Source organism: Oncorhynchus masou, chromosome 13, assembly GCF_036934945.1.
Source record: "Oncorhynchus masou masou isolate Uvic2021 chromosome 13, UVic_Omas_1.1, whole genome shotgun sequence".
In the NCBI taxonomy this organism is placed as follows: Eukaryota; Metazoa; Chordata; class Actinopteri; order Salmoniformes; family Salmonidae; genus Oncorhynchus; species Oncorhynchus masou.
This window is the reverse complement of record NC_088224.1, coordinates 71,223,840-71,245,861: the sequence shown is the minus strand read 5'-3', so window position 1 is coordinate 71,245,861 and position 22,022 is coordinate 71,223,840. Positions and strand designations below refer to the sequence as shown.

The following is a 22,022-nucleotide window of genomic DNA, read 5'->3' as shown; positions in this document are numbered from 1 at the left end:
TCATCTTGAGTCCATATGGTCTGAACGGGACGGTCACGGGCCAGTCCTTCAAGATGTCTGACCACCCCACCCAGAAACTCATTGAGGAGTGGAGGCAGTTCTATCCCATCAGCCCCAGCGCCAAGGACCGCCCCAAGGACAAGATGGAGGATGCAGACTGGGAGGACGACTCACTAGCAGCCGTGGAGGTCCTTGTTGGTAAGATGGAGGATGTTGCTACAGTTGCATGTTGTCCAGTGTGTGGATGTGTTATTTTCATGGTTAGTATGTGGTATTGCAATTGTGTGTGTTTTCTGAATGAGGCAGTCACTGACAAAATGTGTTGTGCTGATCTGTTCCAGCTGGAGTGAGGATGGTGTACCCTGCCTGTCTAGTACTGGTTCCCCAGTCAGACCTCCCTGCCCTAGCCCCCCAGGGCTCAGCCAACCCCTCAGCCATCCTGTGTGAGGGCCAGGGGACCCACAAAGACCATGCCATGTCCTCTGTCACCCTTACTCCTCCCACATCACCAGAGGAGGCCCAAACGGGTATCCTTACCATTTACTAATTAGTCTATTAGGACCAAAAACACTGCAGGTGTAATAGGATATGAGAAGCTGTCTGGCTTCAGTGTCCATCTTTTGAATGATTAAACATTGATGCGTTCAGGTTAAATTATTTTTATAAAAACCTTTTTACAAATTGCTTATACAGATACTCATCCTAAAACCCCAAAGAGCAAGCAATGCTGAAGCACAGTGGCTAGGAAAGACTCTCTAGATAGATACATGTACATGAAACTCATAACTGATTATTTTGGTAAGTAGAAGGATTTACTAATACTGAGTATTATTAATTTATACAACGGGTGTGTCTAATCCTGGATGCTGATTGGATAAATACCGCCTTCCAGGCGATGTCTATTCCACAAGTTACCACTGGCTAAATCTGACGTTGTAATACCTATTTACTCTGTTTTATCTGACTGCTCAATCCACTGTCTCATCAGCCCAGCCAGGCAATTTATGTAATAGATCTACACTAAAAGATTTCTATTAAGGAGATTTGTATTAACCTTGCCGGTCTCTGACATTTGCAACATTGTTTCAATATTACATTTGATTTCCAGCTGTCCCATAGTAATGAACGTGTCTGATGTCAGGACAAGACAGTCGATTATCATGAATCAGCATAAAAAAAGTCAGCAAAAAAAAGAAACCTCCCTTTTCAGGACCCTGTCTTTCAAAAATTATTGGATTTTTACAAATTAACTTCACATATCTTCATTGTAAAGAGATTAAACACTGCTTCCCATGCTTGTTCAATGAACTATAAACAATTAATGAACATGCACCTGTGGAATGGTCATTAAGACACTAACAGCTTACAGACGGTAGGCAATTAAGGTCTTGTAGGTCTAACCAGTAAGGCAGTTCCTCACCAAACATCACCGGCAACAATGTCGTCTATGGGCACAAACCCACCATCGCTGGACCAGACAGGACTGGCAAAAAGTGCTCTTCACTGATGAGTTGCGGTTTTGTCTCACCGGGGTGATAGTCGGATTCGCGTTTATTGTCGAAGGAATGAGCGTTACACCAAGGTCTGTACTCTGGAGCAGAATCGATTTGGAGGTGGAGGGTCTGTCATGGTCTTGGGCGGTGTGTCACATCATCGGACTGAGCTTGTTGTCATTGCAGGCAATCTCAACGCTGTGCGTTACAGGGAAGACATCCTCCATCATGTGGTACCCTTCCTGCAGGCTCATCCTGACATGACCCTCCAGCATGACAATACCACCAGCCATACTGCTTCTTCTGTGTGTGATTTCCTGCAAGACAGGAATGTCAGTGTTCTTCCATGGCCAGTGAAGAGTCCGGATCTCAATCCTATTGAGCATGTCTGGGACCTGTTGGATCGGAGGGTGAGGGCTAGGTCCATTCCCCCCCCCAGAAATGTCCAGGAACTTGCAGGTGCCTTGGTGGAAGAGTGAGGGTAGCATGTCACAGCAGGAACTGGCAAATCAGGTGCAGTCCATGAGGAGGAGATGCACTGCAGCACTTAGTATCTGGTGTGGCCACCAGCTGCATTGACTTTTACTTTTTATTTTGACCCCCACCCCTTTGTTCAGGGACACATTCCATTTATGTTTGTAACGTCTGTGGTACTTGTTCAATTTGTCTCAGTTGTTGAATCTTATGTTCATACAAGTATTTACACATGTTAAGTTTGCTGAAAATTAATGCAGTTGACCGTGAGCGGACGTTTCTTTTTTTACTGGGGTTACATAAATGTCAATAGAAATTCACAAAATGCAGCTAGTTTGCTGTCATTCCAGCTTCAGTTAGAAGTTATTGTTTTAGCTGTGCAGTTAGCAATCTATTCTGAACAGTGGCCTGGCGAGAGAGCAAATGTTATATGCCAGGTGAAATTGTGCATCATTAGCGCATTCATTGTTATGGATGTATCCCAAATTATTTTACTAGAAAAACAGCTTAAACAATATTCAGCTGCTGTTCTGTCTGTGCTGTTTGACGTGACTGTTAGCCAAAGTTGGCTGGCTAGCCAAGCAAGGCATAAGAACGTTACCAGCCATTGTGGCAATGGAACTTTTAGAACAAATGACTGGGTCGATCCTTGGATTTTAAAACAAAAATACTTTAACGATTGGTTCTAAACTAACCGATAGAACAAACAACCAGCCTGCATAGGTAGCAGCCCTAGATTTGTGTCAGAACTATGTCTCGTGGAAGGATGCAATAGTATGAATAAATTGATCAGAATAACTTTTTTTGAATGAAAATGTCAATTATTTTGAGTTTGTTGGTAACCAGTCTTAAAAAAGTGATAATGCCCTCGAAGCCAGTCTTTTGTCTCTGGGCTAACACCTCTGCCAATACTGTATATCCTCCAAACACCGGCTTCTTGGGCATTATCACTTAAGTGTTTCTCTATCTTTTCTGCTCTAGATCATCAGGCAGCCCAGAGGTGGTTAAAGCTGTGCTTGACAGTGGATGGTTTCAGCTCCAACAGCAGCGGTATCCATGGCAGCAAGATCCCCCGTAGGCTGGCTGCCCAGGTGGTGGAGAGCGTGTGGCAGGAGTGCACTACCAACCGGGCCCAGAGCAAGTATGTACACTACCTGTCACTTCACCCTACTGATTCATATCATACTACTGGTCTATTGAAGGAGAGGCTGTCTGCTGAGCTCTGTTTGTCTGGTTCTTTGTCAGGAGGAAGTTTGCTACATTGACCAATGGCACCTGTGAGGAGGAGGAGGGGGACAAAACGGGAGTATGGGATTTTGTGGAGTCATCGCATAGGGCACACTGCAACTGTTCAAGGTACTGTGGATCACGTTTTATAAAATGGTGGGGGTTTTAGGCCAGGGGTGTTAAACTCAATCACCGCACGGGCCATATTAAAAAAAACACAATGAATTTACAGTCCAGACATGGCCTATGTTTGTTTTTAGAATAAAACGTGAATAGAACTGCGACCCAAACTGACCATGTTTATTTAAAAAAATATGCCCCTTTATGATGTCCACTTATACATTTACGTGGGATGCTGAATATATCATTTTAACATAAATAATATTTGTCCGGCCTATGCTTGCAGATGTGCATTGGCTAACATGCTGCGCCCAAAATAAATAATATTTTAAGCGTTTTGTTGCAGGTTTTTTTTGTTTTAAGTTTTATAAACCGAAGCCAGAATTAAACATTTTAGTAGCTTAGGAGGACTGCCTGTGCCTTTTCCCTCTGCTGCTCTGTCAATGGGACAGCACATCAAGCTGTAATTTCATAAAGTCGATGACTCAACCTTTAACTCATACTCACTTGTGTTTTAGTATTAATTTATACTTGTGTGAATCCTTTATCTAATAACTTTATGACATCAAAGATGGCATTGTCTGTAGGCTACAGCAATGGAACTGAAACCTGGCATCAACATTTAGCCTACAACTTAAACTTTTGGTCTGGTAGATTCGGTCAGTACCATTAAGGAAAACAGCTTGGCTGCTGCAAATGAGGTGATACAGCGCTCTAGCTGGCTCCTGGTTGGGTGGGTGTATGTGTGGGTCTGGGAGGAGGGGTGTGTGTGTGGCAATGCACTGTCTTTGGAGCTCATCAAGTTGGCAGTGCTTGCTAGGACTTGTAGTGCAGAGCGTCGTGGGCGGTATGGAAGCAGGCCAAAATTAATTGACAACCCAAATCATTGTGCAAACCAAATAGAAATGTATCATGGGCCAGATCTGGCCCACGGGCCTTGCTTGACAATTGTTTTAGGCTGATGTGAATTGTTCTAACTCACCAGAGTCCTTTAGGGGGTCTGATTTTTATCACAAACATCTTCGAGATTAACATTCAGTAAATTGCTATTCCAATATTTTGACTCTTCACCCCAGGCATAAAAACCAGAAGCAACGATTAGGCAGCACCTCAGGAAACCCCCCATCAGTGGGCAAGCCCCCACAGCCGCCACCCAAACACAAGCTGGGCGAGAAGTTGGAGAAGGGGGAGAAGCAGCAGAAGAGGCCCCAGACACCCTTTCACCACCGCAGCTATGTGTTTGAGGAGCAGGCCATGGAGCCCCGGAGGCTGTGTATTAGAACCCAGGATGAGGGACCCTACCCGAGCCTGCACCACATAGACACAGCCCCTTCCAAAGCCCCCATGTTGCACACCCACGGGACCCCCCAAGACCTGGCTGGCTCCCCCCAGCCCCCACCTCTCAGCCCCCACCCCTGCGAGCACGGGGAGGAAGACCCTGGGGCCATGAAGAGCTCCTCCACGCCCATCCACCAACACTTCTACCCCCTCCTCTGAGCCCTGCCTGCTGCCTCAGAAGACCTTGTCTGATCTGCCCCTTCCTTTCCCCCATACCTACCCTGAATCCCTGGAACCCACTGCCTACGTGGGCTCAGCCATCAACCCCAACGAAGACTCGGCCCACAACCCCTGGAAGTACTTCAACCTGCCACGGAAGAAGGCCTCAGACTTCTTGACACCACTGCTGCCTGTGGACAAACTACAGGATGACTCTGGGGGAGTAGGAGGGCAGGAGAACATTGTCTCTGTCACAGAGTGAGTACACTACCCCCTCCTCTCTTTCAAGATGTAATGATAAACCTTACTACAAGCACCAAGGTGATGAGTGGCTATGATAGATATTTGGTTTCTCCCTCTCTGTAGATCCACTTTGAGCATTATATATGCAGTTTCCCCTGCTTTCACATGATTACTGAACATCTACGTAACATTGTCTCCTCCCAGGTTGATGTCTGGCTCTGGCAGGCCTCTGAAGGTGTCTGACGACCTGGTGAGAACCTACACCCAGAGGAGGAACAGCCACCTGGCGGCTGCCATGGCTGACGAGGACCATGAGGAGGAGCCAGACCCCTACGCCTTCGTGGAGGGAGACGAGGAGTTCACCTTCACTGACAAGAAGGACAAACCAGGATCGGAGAGAGAAAACAGCAAGAGACACAAGGTGAGTTTCAAACATGAGTTTCTAAGAATTAATTCCATAGTTATCCCTACACCCTTTCCCTAATCCTACCTAATGTGGTTGGATTTGTTAGTTCAGTTGACATGTGTATGCCACTTTTGCTTATGGGATGATGTAGCACTGTGGTTCCCAACATTTTTTGCCTACTGTACCACCAACTGAATTTTTCTCTGCCTGGAGTACCCCTGAAGTACCCATGTACATTTTACCAGTAAGCTTCTGGTCTTCTCAAGTACCCACTGTGGATAGACCAAGTAACCCCTGGTTGGGAGCCAGTGATGTAGCAGATGCCAAGAGAATAACGCATTTCTTTACGCTGGTGTTTGTTTAGGGTGACGATGGCAGTGGGACTTCAGCAGATGGTGAGCATTTCCTCCTTTATTGTTGAAAACCTTTTTTTAAATCACTCCTATAAAACTACGAGTGGAATTTCAATAAAATTGTCATCCAGAGTGGTTACTGATGGCACTTCCTTTGTGTGTGCAGATGGTCAGGGTGCGGCCGGTGGGAAGCCTATACCCTCCACCAGCCTCATCCATGAGACAGACCTGGCTGTGTCCATCAATGATCTGGACAACCTCTTCAACTCAGACGAAGACGAGCTTGCGGTCAGTAGAGTATACAGTGCCTCTAGAAAGTATTCATACCCTTTGACATAATACACATTTTGTTGCGTTACAGAATGAATTCAAAATTGATTAAATAAAAATTCTCACCCATCTACACACGCTACCCCATACTGATGAAGTGAGAACATGTTTTTATAGATTTTTGCAAATTTCTTGAAAATGAAATACAGTCCTTTGCTGTGACAGTCAAAATTGTGCTCAGGTGTATCAACTTTCCTTTGATCGTCCTTGAGATGTTACTACGACTTGGAGTCCAGCTGTGGCCCATTAAATTATTTTAGGAAGAAACAGACCTGTCTACATAAGATCCCACAGTTGACAGTACATGTAAGAACAGAAACTATAACATGAAGTCCAAGGAACTGTCTTTAGATCTGAGAGAATTGTGATGAAGCATATCTGGGAAGTTTATAAAACCATTTCCAGTGTTGAAAGTTTCCAAGAGCACAGTGGTCTCCATCATTGGGAAATTAAAAAAATATGTAACTATCCAGACTCTGCCTAGAGCTGGCCGTCTGACCAAACTGGGCAAGAAGGACCTAGGCAAGGGAGGTGACCAAGAACCAAATGACCACTCTGACAGCTACAGAGTTCATTGGCTGAGATGGGAGAACCTGTCAGAAGGACAGCAGTCTACAGCATTTCACCAATTTGGGCTAGACAGAAGCCACTCCTGAGAAAAAGGAACAAGACAGCACACCTGGAGTTTGCAAAAATGCACATGAAGGACTCTGAGCATAATGCAAAAATATTGTGGTGTGATGAGACAAAAAATAACTCTTTGGCCTGAATGCCTAGTGCTATGTCTGGAGAAAATCAGGCACAGCTCATCACCCGTCTAACACCACCACTACTGTAAAGTATGGTGGTGGCAGCATCATGCTATGGGGAGGGTTTTCAGCGGCAAGGACAAGGAGACTGGTAAGGATAGGGCAACAATGAATGGAGCAAAATACAGGCAAATCCTTGATTAAAAACCTGCTTTAGAGTGAAAACAACCTTAGACGGGGCGAAGGTTTACATTGCAACAGGACAATGTCCCAAAGCATACAGCCAAAGCAACACTGGAATGGCTTCAGAACAAGAATGTGAAAGTCCTTGAGTGACCCAGCCAAAGCCCAAATCTGTTGTGGAAAGATTACTGTTCACTGCTGCTCTTCATCTAACTTAATAGAGCTTGAGTAAATCTGGAATGGGAGAAAATCCCCAAATCCAGATGTGCAAAATTGATAGTTGTACCCAGGGCAACTCAACACTGGAATCACTGCCAAAGGTGCTTCTACGACGTGTTGACTTGTGGGTGTAAATACTTATGTAAATTAGATATTTCTGCAATTCATTATTAATACATTTGTTAACATTTCTCAAAATATTTGTTAATTTTGTCATGGGGTATTGTGTGTAGATGGGTGGGCAAAAAAACTCTTATCCATTTTGAATTCAGGCATTAACATTTTGAGTAAGTTAAGAGGTATGAATACTTTCTGAAGGCACTGTAGTTCTCATCTACATGGGGGGCAACATTGTTTGGGTTACATATCCTTTTGTCCATTTCCATATCTTAAGTTGATACTTTGCTCACAGAACATTGTGTAAAGTCTTAGAAAAGCTCTCTGTTCAAAGCCTTTTTAAAATGATCTGTCCCCAACAGCCTGGATCCAGGAGAGCAGGAGTACATGGAGACAAGTTTGGCAGTAAGGAACACAAAACATCAAATCTGGACCCTCTGTCCTGCATAAGTATGTTCACTTTCTCCAATTCCTCCCTAAAGTTTCTCTTTAGGTCATCACTGTATCCTACATTAATTTATCAAACAATAGGGTGATTCCTCTGTTCACCTTCCTGTCTCCAGGCTCTGCTGACCTGCACAAGATGTTCCCCACCCCCCCCTCTCTGGAACAGCACACCATGGGCTACTCCCCCGTGAACACTGGGGGGAAGGACTACGGTGGCCTGGAGGGTGGGTTGGGCCTCACTCTGCTGGATGGGAGCCAGTTTAGCAGCCACTACAAGATGGAGGTGGAGGAAGGCTTTTGCAGCCCCAAGCCTTCTGAGATCAAGGTATCTTAAAGGCACAATGCAGCTGTTTTTATCTTGATTGAAAATAATTTCTGGGTAATAATTAAGAACTTACTCTTGTTTTCTATGAAAATGGTCAAAAATAACAAATGGTGTCTTAGGAAATTGCCAGAGCAATTTCTCAAGCAAGAATTTTGCTAGGACTTTCGGGGTGGTTGGAGTGTGGGGCCTAATGAGGGATATGTAACCTGAAAAAGAGCCGTTATTGGCTGAGAGGTTTGAAACTCTTTGTTATTGGTCTAGTGACTTATACCGCCTGGTGACGTCCCCAAGCAATGCCAAAACTCCATCCCACCAAAATGGACAGAAGTTTCATGTGGTCTTTTCTAACAGCTCTTACACTAAAAGGGCATTATACTTTTCACAATATTATTCCAACCTCATTGTGTGGAAATATTCCTAAAACACAGGAAAACAAATGTTTAAATTGTAATGGGCCTTTAACTTCAGTCGAGTATGGAGGGTCTCGATTTGACATGAACCTTTTAGTCATTTAGCAGTTGCTCTTATCCAGAATGACTTTCAGTTAGTGCATTCATCTAAGGATAGCTCAGTGAGACAACCACATGTCATAGTAAGTACAGGGTATCAGCAAAGTGCTCGTAGTGTAAGTTTATTTTTAGGGGGGGGTGGAATAATACTGACGTCTTATTTAACATACTCTGTCTAGTCATGCTGTTGTCAGCTTCAATAATTTCTCTAAGCTTAGACTTGCTGAAGTATTATAGTGGCTTATTTTCCTTCTCTCCCCCATCTACCTCCAGGACTTCTCTTTTGTTTATAAGTCGGAGGCGTGCAAGGCATTCACGGGCTGCTCCATGTTTGCTCCGCTGAAGATGCTGCCCAGTCAGTGTATGATGCCCATCAAGCTGCCAGAGGACTGTGTTTACACACCCAGCTGGACCATGGGCAAACTGGAGCTCATACCCCCAGTGCCATCCATGGGCCTCCTCACCAAAGACGGGTAACCAATCAGACTGGTCCCCTTGAATTATACAAGTCATGTACCCACTTGTGTGTCAGGAGTTTTAATGTTTGTGCTGTTGTCTCCCTATTACAGTAACATCCCCAGTGTTGAGCCAGACTACCAGAGCTACACACCTCAGACCCACACGCCCTTCATGTCCAACAGTGCCCCACCCAGCAACAGCGGCGCGGGCATCCTGCCTTCCCCAGCCACACCCCGCTTCTCCGCCCCCACCCCACGCACTCCCCGTACCCCACGCACCCCAAGAGGGCCAGCCAGTGTCCAGGGATCGCTCAAATATGACAACTCTGACCTCTACTCGCCCGCCTCCACCCCTTCCACCTGCCGACCTCTCAGCTCAGTGGAGCCAGCCACCGTGCCCTCCATCCCTGAGGCCCATAGCCTCTATGTCACCCTCATCCTCTCCGAGTCCGTCATGAACCTTTTCAAGGACTGTAACTTTGACAGCTGCTGCGTGTGCGTGTGCAACATGAACATCCGTGGTGCAGATGTGGGCGTGTATCTTAACGACAATGGCGAGGCTCAGTACCCCTGTACCTGCGGTTTCAGCGCCGTGGTTAACCGCCGCTACGGCAGCTCGGCTGGGCTCTTCCTGGAGGACGAGCTGGACCTGGTGGGGCGCGACTCAGACGCTGGCCGGGACTCTGAGAGGCGTTTCCAGGAGCTGCACGCTGCCTCCCTTCACAGGACTGGCAACCCCAAAGAGAGGCCCCCGGACGAGCTCATCCTGCTGCTGCAGGACCAGTGTACCAACCCATTCTCCCCCATGGCTGGGGTGGAGTACCCCAGGGCTCTGTCCTCGGGCCCCTCTCGCTTTTCTCTACGGGTGGAGGAGAGGGACTGCTATAACGACTGCTACATGGCTCTGGAGCATGGCCGGCAGTTCATGGACAACATGTCAGGAGGCAAGGTGGACGAGGCACTGGTTAAGAGTACGTGTCTACACAACTGGCCTAAACGCAAAGGTGAGTCCACTCCTTCACTCATTGACAATGCACAAACTTGTTTCCCCTCCTGCTCTCTTCCTCCTTTTCCTTTCTTCCTACTCTTATGTGAAGCACAGTCTTCTTGGTTGGATGTGTGTTTGTATGATGTTGATCCCTCCCACCCACTGTCTCCCCCTCCAGCTGCAGAAGTGAGCAGGCTGTTCTCTCAGGACGTGCTGCGGGTGTTGCTCTCCCTCCAGCCTGTACTCCAGGATGCCATCCAGAAGAAGAGGAGCATACGGTCTTGGGGAGTTCAGGGACCTCTAACCTGGCAGCAGTTTCACAAGATGGCCGGCAGGGGATCCTACGGTAAACACAAGGATGATGATAATAATAATACTACTTAAAGATGAATGCATTCAGGGCTTTTTCTGTATCAAAAAGGGGCTTAGGTGGTGGCCTTTCGGTGCAGCTGAATTGAAGATAATTTTTTCAATTCTATAAATGTCTGCATGGAGCTGAGAATCTTTTTCCTTTTTAAATCTAATTTCCTGCAATTACATGCATTTTGCCATGGTTAATGCTGTGTTATTTTGCTCCAACATAATGACAAAATCCATACTACAAATGGCATTGTTTTCTAAATGTAATTCACCCTGATTGTCTAGCTTTTATTTTGTTAGTTCTCAAATATTATATTATAAAAAATATATATAGGTCCGTTGTCTCTTCTAAGTACTTTATATCTTGTTTACACAAAGCATTTTTTTCAGTTACTGGCCCAATGCTCTTGTCTGCTAGGCTACCTGCCACCCTTAACTAAACTTTGCAATGAGTCTGACTGTGCCTCCTCTCTGAACCATTAGGCACTGACGAGTCTCCAGAGCCCCTCCCCATCCCTACCTTCCTGGTGGGGTATGAGTATGACTTTGTGGTGCTGTCGCCCTTCGGCTTGCCTTACTGGGAGAAGCTGCTGCTGGACCCCTTCGGCTCCCACAGGGACGTTGGATATGTAGTCGTCTGTCCTGAGAACGAGGCTCTGCTCCGCGGAGCAAAGAGCTTCTTCAAGGACCTTACGGCCGTGTATGAGGTAAGCAGATAGACACCTCCCCCATAGTCTAATAAAATATAAATGTTTAAGAAAATTGGTACGTTTACCCATGATTTTCTCTTTGCAGGCCTGTCGACTGGGTCAGCACAGACCAATCTGTAAGACTCATGCAGATGGCATATTGCGGGTTGGTACGGCAGAAGGCAGGAACCTGGCAGAGCAGCCCCTCAGTGATTGGTTCCTCAAAATGGCCAGCAGCAACGGGAACAGCGAGGCCTTCAGCAAACTTAAACTCTACGCCCAAGTGTGCCGGCATGACCTGGGTACGTCTTCATTAGATTGGCATCTTCTATTTCAGGAGATTGTACTGAATAAGAGCTGGGATCTCTTGTGTTTATAATTTTTGATTTGGCTTCTACAAAGGCAAGTTGGGTGTCTCTTAATATCTGACAATATCTGTCTTCTTTTTCTCAACTTTTTTTGTTACTCTCCTCAGCTCCATACCTGGCTGGGCAGTCTCTGGACAGCTCTTTATTGAACCAGCGCAGCCCCACTGTGGCCTCTCCCCAGTACTCCTCCTCCCAGTCCCCCTGCTCCACCACCACCCCCTCCTCAGGCCCCCAGAGCTCCACCAGCAGCAGCACTGCCCAGCCTACCAACAGCACCCCACCCTCCTCCACCATAGGCCCCCAGGCAGTGGGAGGGATAGGGGTGGTAGGAATGCCCTCAGCCAAGCCCAGCTCCTACACACCATACGGGACATCAGGCCTGCAGGGCAGCGTCTCCCAGAACGGGCCCCAGTCGGGTGCTCAGACCACAGGAGAGACTGGCCCCACTGCCAACCAGCCCCAGGCCACCACTGAGCCCGTGGAGACGTATGTACCCTCACCATCTGACGTTCTCTGGTTTAGTCAAACTGATTTTCTGTAGCACCACTTGTAGCCCTGAGTTTGTAATTTACACGCACTTGGAATAGGCTGATTTACGACCTTACCCATCTCTCCCATTTTTATCCACTGCTTGTCTGTAAGAGAACATTTGGATTGCTAAATATCTTTAATACATAAAGCTAGTTGATTATTGGTTGTTTGACCCGAGTGCTTCTCTCTCTATAGCACGTTGGAGAGAGATAAGGTTGGTGTCCCTACAGACGGAGAGTCCCATGCAGTGACGTTCCCCCCGGCCATTGTGGTCTACATCGTGGATCCCTTCAGCTACGAGGACGGGGAGAGGGACACCCACTCCAGTGTGTGGACGCTGGGTCTGCTGCGCTGCTATGTGGAGATGCTCCAGTTCCTGCCGCCTCACATCAGAAACTCTGTGTCTGTGCAGGTAATGGAGGACTTGACACATGTTGCCAGACTGCAGACCATTCATATTTATGTTCAGCACATTGGCTCTTTTGACAACAGTTCTCCAAACACCTGTGGGGTTGGTGTGGTTAAGCCGTTGGTTTCTAACTATGTGTTGTGTTGTTCAGATCATTCCCTGCCAGTACTTATTGCAGCCAGTGCGCATTGAGGAGCGCCATCTCTATGGTCAGCACCTCAAGTCCCTGGCCTTTTCGGTGTTCACCCAGTGCAGACGGCCCCTCCCCAGCAACACCAACATTAAGGCTCTGACGGGCTTCGGCCCTGGCCTGGCCATCGACATGGCACTGAGGAGCTCCGAGGTAAACAACACATAGGAAACGGCACTAAAACCTCACAAATATTATTAATGGATTGATTTAGATTGCTTATAAGTTCTAGAAATTTGTCGCAATGTGAATGGTTTGTTTAATATAACATCCTGGTCTTTGGAAACTCCTTGCATATACCTTGATGACCCAAGAGACCACTGCTCTGTTGAATAAATCACAATGGCTTACTAAATGCAGCTTGCTAAGTGACACAAGGAACCATTGGTCTGACCCTTTGACTTTCACACCTATGCAGAGGCCGGAGTGTCTGCGTTTGTACACACCACCGTTCATCCTGGCGCCCATCAAGGACAAGCAGACAGAGCTGGGGGAGACGTTCGGAGAGGCCTCTCAGAAGTACAATGTGCTGTTTGTGGGCTACTGCCTGTCGTATGACCAGCGCTGGCTCCTGGCCTCCTGTACTGACCAATCAGGAGAGCTGCTGGAGACATGCATCATCAGCATTGACGTGCCAAACAGGTCAGTGACACATGTAAATTGGTAGACACTCAAATTCAATTCAGAATCTGTCTCTTTTGTGACTTTGTTGTGTCCTCTGTAAAGGGCTCGGCGGAAAAAGGGTTCAGCCAGACGGCTGGGCCTGCAGAAGCTGTGGGAGTGGTGTCTAGGCTTGGTACAGGTGACATCACTTCCCTGGAGGGTGGTGATTGGCCGCCTGGGCAGGATTGGCCACGGAGAGTTACGAGGTATGCCGCACAGAGAGGTGTGTGTGTGTGTGTGTGTTATTTATATATATCACACACACCCCCCACCCAGTTGAAGTTGACACACTTGGTTGAAGTCATTAAAACTTGTTTTTATACCACTCCACAAATTTCTTGTTAACAAACTATAGTTTTGGCAAGTTGGTTAGGACATCTACTTTGTGCATGACACAAGTCATTTTTCAACAATTGTTTACAGACAGGTTATTTCACATACTTCACTGTATCACAATACCAGTGGGTCAGAAGTTTACATACGCTAAGTTAACTGTGCCTTTAATAACAGCTTGGAAAATTCCAGAAAATGATGTCATGGCTTTAGAAGCTTCTGATAATTAACATAATTTGAGTCACTTTTAGGTGTACCTGTGGATGCATTTCAAGGCCTACCTTCAAACTCGGTGCCTTTTTGCTTGACATCATGGGAAAATCAAAAGAAATCAGCCAAGACCTCAGGAAAAAAAATTATAGACCTCCACAAGTCTGGTTTATCCTTGGGAGCAATTACCAAACGCCTGAAGGTAGCACGTTCATCTGTACAAACAATAGTACGCAAATATAAATACCATGGGACCACGCGGCCGTCATACCGCTCAGGAAAGAGACGCGTTCTGTCTTCCTGAGATGAGCGTACTTTGGTATGAAAAGTGCAAATTAATCCCAGAACAACAGCAAGAGACCTTGTGAAGATGCTGGAGCAAACAGATGCAAAAGTATCTATATCCACAGTAAAATGAGTCCTATATCAACAACCTGAAAGGCCGCTCAGCAAGGAAGAAGCCACTGCTCCAAAACCGCCATAAAAAAAGCGAGACTACAGTTTGCAACTGCACATGGGGACCAAAATGGTACTTTTTGGAGAAATGTCTTCTGGTCTGATGAAATAAAAATATACCCGTTTGGCCATAATGACCATCGTTATGTTTGGAGGAAAAAGGGGGAGACTTGCAAGCCGAATAACACTATCCCAACCGTGAAGCATCGGGGTGGCAGCATTATGTTGTGGGGTGCTTTGATGTTTAGTGCACCAGTCCCTCCTACAAAATAGATGGCACCATGAGGAAGATTAAGTGGATATATTGAAGCTTGGTCGCAAATGGGTCTTCCGAATGGACAATGACCCCAAGCATGCTTCCAAAGTTGTGGCAAAATGGCTTAAGGGCAACAAAGTTGAGGTATTGGAGTGGCGATCACAAAACCCTGACCTCAATCCCATAGACAATTTGTGGGCAGAACTGAAAAAGCGTATGCAAGCAAGGAGGCCTACAAACCTGACTCGGTTACACCAGCTCTGTCAGGAGGAATGGGCCAAAATTCACCCATCTTATTGTGGGAAGCTTGTGGAAGGCTACCTGAAATGTTTGACCCAAGTTTAACAATTTAAAGGCAATGCTACCAAACACTAATTGAGTGTTTGTAAACTTCTGTCCCACTGGGGATGTGATGAAACAAAAGCTGAAATAAATAATTCCCTCTTATTCTGACATTTCACATTCTTAAAATAAAGTGGTGACCCTAAGACGGGGAATTTTTACTAGGATTTATTGTCAGGAATTGTGAAAAACTGAGTTTAAATGTATTTGGCTAAGGTGTATGTAAACTTCTGACTTCAACTGTGTGTGTGTGTGTGTGTGTACACACACACACACACACAGTACCAGCCAAAAGTTTGAACACACTTACTCAATTAAGGGTTTTTCTTTATTACTATTTTCTACATTGTAGAATAATAGGGAAGACATCAAAACTATTAAATAAAACCTATGGAGTCATTTAGTAACCAAAAAAGGGGTATGCAAATCAACATTTATTTTACATTCTTCAAAGTAGCTACCCTTTGCCTTGACAGCTTTGCACACTCTTGGCATTCTCTCAACCTGCTTCATGAGGAATGCTTTTCCAACAGTCTTGAAGGAGTTCCCACATGCTGAGCACTTGTTGGCTGCTTTTCCCTCACTCTGTGGTCAGACTCATCCCAAACCATCTCAATTGGGTTGAGGTCAGGTGATTGTGGGGGCCAGATCATCTGATTCAGCACTTCATCACTCTCCTTCTTGGTCAAATAGCCCTTACACAGCCTGGAGGTGTGTTTTGGGTCATTGTCCTATTGGTAAAACAAATGATAGTCCCACTAAGAGCAAACCAGATGGGATGGCGTATCGCAGCAGAATGCTGCACCCCCACACCACCACCTCCATGCTTCACAGTGGGAACCACACATGCAGGGATCATCCGTTCACCACCTCTGCGTCTCAAAGACACAGCGGTTGAACCAATAATTTCAAATTTAGACTCATCAGACCAAAGGACAGATTTCCACTTGTCTAATTTCCATTCCTCGTGTTTCTTGGCCCAAGCAAGTCTTTCTTCTTATTGGTGGCCTGGTTTAGTACAGGTTTCTTTGCAGCGATTTGAACAGTTGATGTCTGTTACTTGAACTCTGAAGCATTTATTTGGGCTGCAATTTCTGAGGCTGGTAACTCTAATGAACTTATCCTTTAAAGCAGAGGTAACTCTGGGTCTTCCTTTCCTATGGCGGTCCTCATGAGTACCAATTTCTTCATAGTGCTTGATGGTTTTTGCAACTGCACTTGAAGAAATGTCAAGTTCTTGATATTTTCCAGATTACTTTAAGACATGAAGGTCAGTCAATGATGGACTTGTTTCTTGTTTTGCTGATTTGAGCTGTTCTTGCCATTTTTAATATGGACTTGGACTTTTACCATATAGCCCCATCTTCTGTATACCACCCCTACCTTGTCACAACAAAACCAATTGGCTCAAACGTATTAAGGAAATAAATTCCACAAATTTACACGGCACACCTGTTAGTGGATTCCGCTATTTCAGCCACATCGGTTGCTGACAGGTGTATAAAATCGAGCACAGAGCCATGCAATCTCCATAGACAAACACTGGCAGTAGAATGGCCTTATTGAAGAGCTCGGTGACTTTCAACGTGGCACCGTTATAGGATGCTGCCTTTCCAACAAGTAAGTTTGTCAAATGTATGCCCTGCTAGAGCTGATCGGGTCAACTGTAAGTGTGTGGAAAGTGCAAGGGCCACGCAAACTCACAGAACGGGACCGCCGAGCGCTGAAGTGTGTAGCGCGTTAAAAATCATCTGTCCTCTGTTGCATCACTCACTACCAAGTTCCAAACTGTGCCTGGATGCAACGTTAGCACAAGAACCAATCATCGGGATCTTCATAAAATGGGATTCCGTGGCTGAGCAGCCGCACACAAGCCTAAGATCACCATGCAATACCAAGTGTTGGCTAGAGCAGTGTAAAGCTCACCTCCATTGGACTCTGGAGCAGTGTAAACATGTTCTCTGGAGTATGGAATCATGCTTCACCATCTTGCAGTCCGGAGAACAAATTTGGTTTTGGCGGATGCCAGGAGAAGTGTACTTGCCCCAATGCAAAGTGCCAACTGTAAAGTTTGGTGGAGGAGGAATAATTTTCTGGGGCTGTTTTTCATGGTTCGGGCTAGTTCCCTTAGTTCCAGTGATTGAAAATCTTAACACTACAGCATACAATGACATTCTAGATAATTCTGTGCTTCCACTTTGAGGCAACATTTTGGCGAAGACCCTTTAATGTATCAGAATGACAATGTCCCTATGCAAAATGCGAGGTCCATACAGAAATGGTTTGTTGATTTGGTGTAGAAGAACTTGACTGGCAAAGGCCTGACCTCAACCCCGTCTAAACACCTTTTGGGATGAATTGGAATGCTGACTGCGAGCCAGGCCTAATTGCCCAACATCAGTGCCTGACCTCACTAATGCTCTTGTGGCTAAATGGAAGTAAGCCCCTGCTGCAATGTTCCAACATCTATTGGAAAGCCTTCCCAGAAGAGTGTAGGCTGTTATATTAGCAAAGGGGGGGCCACAACACCATATTAATGCCCATGATTTTGGAATGAGATGTTTGAGCAGGTGTCCACATACTTTTGTTCATGTAGTGCATTTATTTTATTTAACCTTTATTTAACCAGGTAGGTTAGTTGAGAACAAGTTCTCATTTACAATTGCGACCTGGCCAATATAAAGTATAGCAGTGTGAACAGACAACACAGAGTTACACATGGAGTAAACAAACAAGTCAATAACAGTTGGAAAAAGAGTCTATATACATTGTGTGCAAAAGGCATGAGGGGGGTAGGCAATAAATAGGCCATAGAAGCGAATAATACAATTTAGCAGATTAACACTGGAGTGATGGATGATCATGTTCATGTAGAGATACTGGTGTGCAAAAGAGCAGAAAAGTAAATAAATAAAAACCAGTATGGAGATGAGGGTAGGTAAATTGGGTGGGCTATTTACAGATGAACTATGTACAGCTGCAGCGATCGTTTAGCTGCAGTAAGTGATAAAGTGAGTTGTACATGATTTGATGTGCCCTGATGACATCCTCCCCATCTCCCTCTGTTCCAGACTGGAGTATTTTGCTGAGCAGGAGGAACCTGCAGTCTCTCAGCAAGCGCCTCAAGGAGACCTGCAGGATGTGTGGCATCTCTGCCGCAGACACTCCCAGCATCCTCAGCGCCTGCCTGGTTGCCATGGAGCCCCAAGGCTCCTTTGTCATCATGCCAGGTAAAAATGAACAGAAGTTGAACCTTGAGCAATGGCCTTGCTTCCCCTGTTTGTGAGTCCACTGAATTTCCTGAAATGTTTTGGTGATGTCTGTATCATGTTAACCCTTCTCTCTGCTGTGTGTAGACTCTGTGTCGACAGGCTCAGTGTTCGGCCGCAGCACCACTCTGAACATGCAGACGTCCCAGCTGAGCACTCCTCAGGACACGTCCTGCACCCACATCCTGGTGTTCCCCACCTCGGCAATGGTGCAGGTCAACAACGCCACCACCGAACAGAACTTAGACATCGCCTTCAACCCCATTAACCCTGGTCAGTCACACACACACACTGTAAATGTTGATGCCTTTCTAGGTTCTGGCTGTAGTCTGGCTCCACACGGCGATGTTACTGAAACGGAGACAGGGCAGCTCTCTGTCTGGGCTAATGTGACAGTCTTGAATGACCCTTTGTTTATCCCTCTTCATAGATGGTTCAGATGGGATGGGCATCTTTGACCTGTTTGATAATGATATGGTGGACCCTGATCTCATCAACATCCTGCCCAACTCCCCCACCACCTCCCCCGTTCACTCCCCCGGTGGACACTATCACCAGGGGGGAGACGGCAGCAAGGTAAGCTTCTCTGCCGCTCCACAACACTTCCAGCATGAGGATGCTTACCTGACTGCTGGTAAATGAAGCTTGAATAAGTATTGGTGTCAACCTATGTCCCGGTGTGTTCCAGGGCCAGAGCACAGATCGTATGGAGTCCCACGAGGAGGCCCTGAACATCTTGCAGCAGCCTATGGCCCTGGGCTACTTAATCTCCACAGCCAAGGCTGGCCCCCTGCCTGACTGGTTCTGGTCCGCCTGCCCCCAGGCACAGAACCAGTGCCCACTGTTCCTCAAGGTACCTACAGTACCAGTCAAATGTTTGAACACACCTACTCATTCCAGGGTTTTCCTTAAAAACATTTAAAACTATTTTCTACATTGTAGAAGATATCAACTATTAAATAACACAAATCTAAATATATTTGAGATTCTTCAAAGTTGCCACCCTTTGCCTTGATGACTGCTTTGCACACTCTTGGCATTCTCTCAACCACCTTCACCTGGAATGCTTTTCCAACAGTCTTGAAGGAGTTCCCACATATACTGAGCACTTGTTGGCTGTTTTTCCTTCACTCTATGGTCCAACTCCTCCCAAACCATCTCAGTTTGGTTGAGGTTTAGGTGATTGTGGAGGCCAGGTCATCTGATGTAACAGTCCATCACTCTCCTTGGTCAAATAGCCCTTACACAGGCTGGAGGTGTGTTGGGTCATTGTCCTGTTGAAAAACAAATGATAGTCCTACTAAGCTCAAACCAGGTGGGATGTTGTATCACTACAGAATGCTGTTGTAGCCATGCTGGTTAAGTGTGCCTTGAATTCTAAATTAATCACCAACAGTGTCACCAGCAAAGCATCATCACACCACCTCCATGCTTCACGGTGGGAACTACATATCCGGGGATCATCCGTTCACCTACTCTTCCCAAGCAATTCTCCTTCTTATTGGTGGCTTTTAGTATTGGTTTCTTTGCAGTGATTTGACCATGAAGGCCTGATTCACGCAGTCTCCTCTGAACAGTTGATGTCTGTTACTTGAACTCTGAAGCATTTGAGCTGCTTTTTGAGATGCAGTTGACGCTTATGAAATCCTCTACAGCAGAGGTAACTGGGTCTTCTTCCTGTGTAAAAAATAAAGAGAAGTCCTTGAATGAGTAGCTATGTCCCTACTTTTGACTGGTACTGTACCTACCTACTGCTCCTCTGACAGTTAACCTAACACTCACTCTGCTCTCAGGCGTTTTTGTTCTTCTTTGGTCACAAAACTCAGCAGCACTTTTATGCTTTACTTAAATGCGTACTTGATCAGGAGTCCTGTCATTTGAATGTTTCCCTTTTCTAATCTAACTGGTTTGTGTTAATCTAGCTGGTTTGTGTTAATCTAGCTGACCTCTTGTCTGTCGTCACTCCCCAGGCCTCCCTGCACCTGCACGTGTCCTCGGTCCAATCAGATGAGCTTCTCCACAGCAAACACTCCCACCCTCTGGACTCCAACCACACCTCAGATGTGCTCAGGTACACTGCTCAATATGGAATGAAAGCCATGGGAAATACACTGATTTGATAAACAGTATAGGTTTATTAGGAAAGAGGGGAATTGAATGTATAGTTAGTTATACATAGTTATGTGTTCTCTGCCCCTGACAGGTTTGTGCTGGAGCAGTACAACGCCCTCTCCTGGCTGACGTGTGACCCTGCCACTCAAGACCGGCGATCCTGTCTCCCTGTTCACTTTGTGGTGCTCAATCAGATGTACAACTTTATCATGAACATGCTCTGAACAAGGATATCAAGTGGAATCTATGGAGCTCATGAAACTAATGGGAGGGTGTTTCCTGGAGTGGATGGACCCTCAACACTTCAGGGTGGGGGCTTGGCCATAAGGAATCTCCCCTAGCCAGCGTCTCCATGGCAGCACTGGAGGTGTCCTATCAATCAAATGCCAAGTGTCCATTTTATCATTTTGGATAAGGGACTTTTCATAAAGGAGAATAAGTTGTCTTTTTAATTCTTCTGATAAAATGTTAGCTTAATGAAATGCCTGCATATATATTATTTATTGTAAGTTTAAATTTGTCATTTTTATTTCTTTTATATATAAAAAATCTGATGGTGTGTATTGCCATCTCACTTTAAAAGGAATTGGTTTAAAATGTAATCACATTTTTTTTGAATTACAAAACTGTAAGCTGCATTTGCTGTAGGCTGCTTTTAGAGTAATTTTTTTAAAGGGTATTTACATTTTAATTCCCCTGATGTACAGATAGGTAGGTTGGGCATTTATATCCCTTCCTTTTGAGTGGACAGGACTTACAGCTCAGCTACAGTGGCAGAGTCTGTTGCACAGTTATTCAATGCATTCAGTTAAATGGGATGTGAGGTACAGATTGTCAGATTATATATATATACATATATATATGTATTTTATATGACAGATTTAGATAATTGTTTTTGTGTGTGTGTGTATATGTGTGTGTGTGTGTACATATACATGTGTGCCGCAGCTTCTGTTTTAGGAATAAAGTGCGTCTACCTATCATTTTTCTTGGTCTCTGTTATGAAAACATTGTTTGCAGTGTTGGGAAATGGAGCGCTTTCTACCTGTACATAATTCTAACCCTTGCTTTTAAATATATCATAGTTAATGCAAATGTCACCTGTTTCTTTGTTAGCCACTCCCTCACTGCTGGTTGAGTGTTGGATTGGCACTTTAATGAGCTGTTTTAGGGGTTGACTGGGCCATGGGTGGATTTCGGATGGATCCTTAATGGACCACAGGTTTAGGGTTACCCTCATTTAGCCCCTACCCCAACTAAAGGGATTTGGCAGGTCAGTAAAAGTGGAATTGGCTAACTAAGAACGTCTCATCCCAAAGCCTCATCCAATCACTGCCTTATTTTCAGTCTAATGGGATCCCATTGGAAGGGTGGGGGGAAAAAGGACCGTCCCTTTGGAAAAATCCAAATAACTTCACAGATCTTCATTGTAAAGGGTTTAAACACTTTCCCATGCTTGTTCAATAAACCATAAACAATTAATGAACTTGCACCTGTGGGACGGTTGTTAAGACACTAACAGCTTAGACTGTAGGCAGTAACGGTCACTGTTATGAACTTAGGACACTAGAGGCTCTTCCACTGACTCTGGGGAAAAACAAAAGCAAGATGCCCAGGGTCCCTGCTCATCTGTGTTGAACGTGCCTTAGGCATGCTGCAAGGAGGCAGGGCAATAAATTGCAATGTCTGTACTGTG

The 22,022-nt window shown here is 45.6% G+C and overlaps 1 pseudogene; it reads left to right on the top strand.

The window, feature by feature from the left end:
* Positions 1–21,309, top strand: part of LOC135552986 (mediator of RNA polymerase II transcription subunit 13-like) — a 29,995-nt pseudogene extending 8,686 nt beyond the window's left edge.
* Positions 21,310–22,022: the final 713 nt, after the last annotated feature.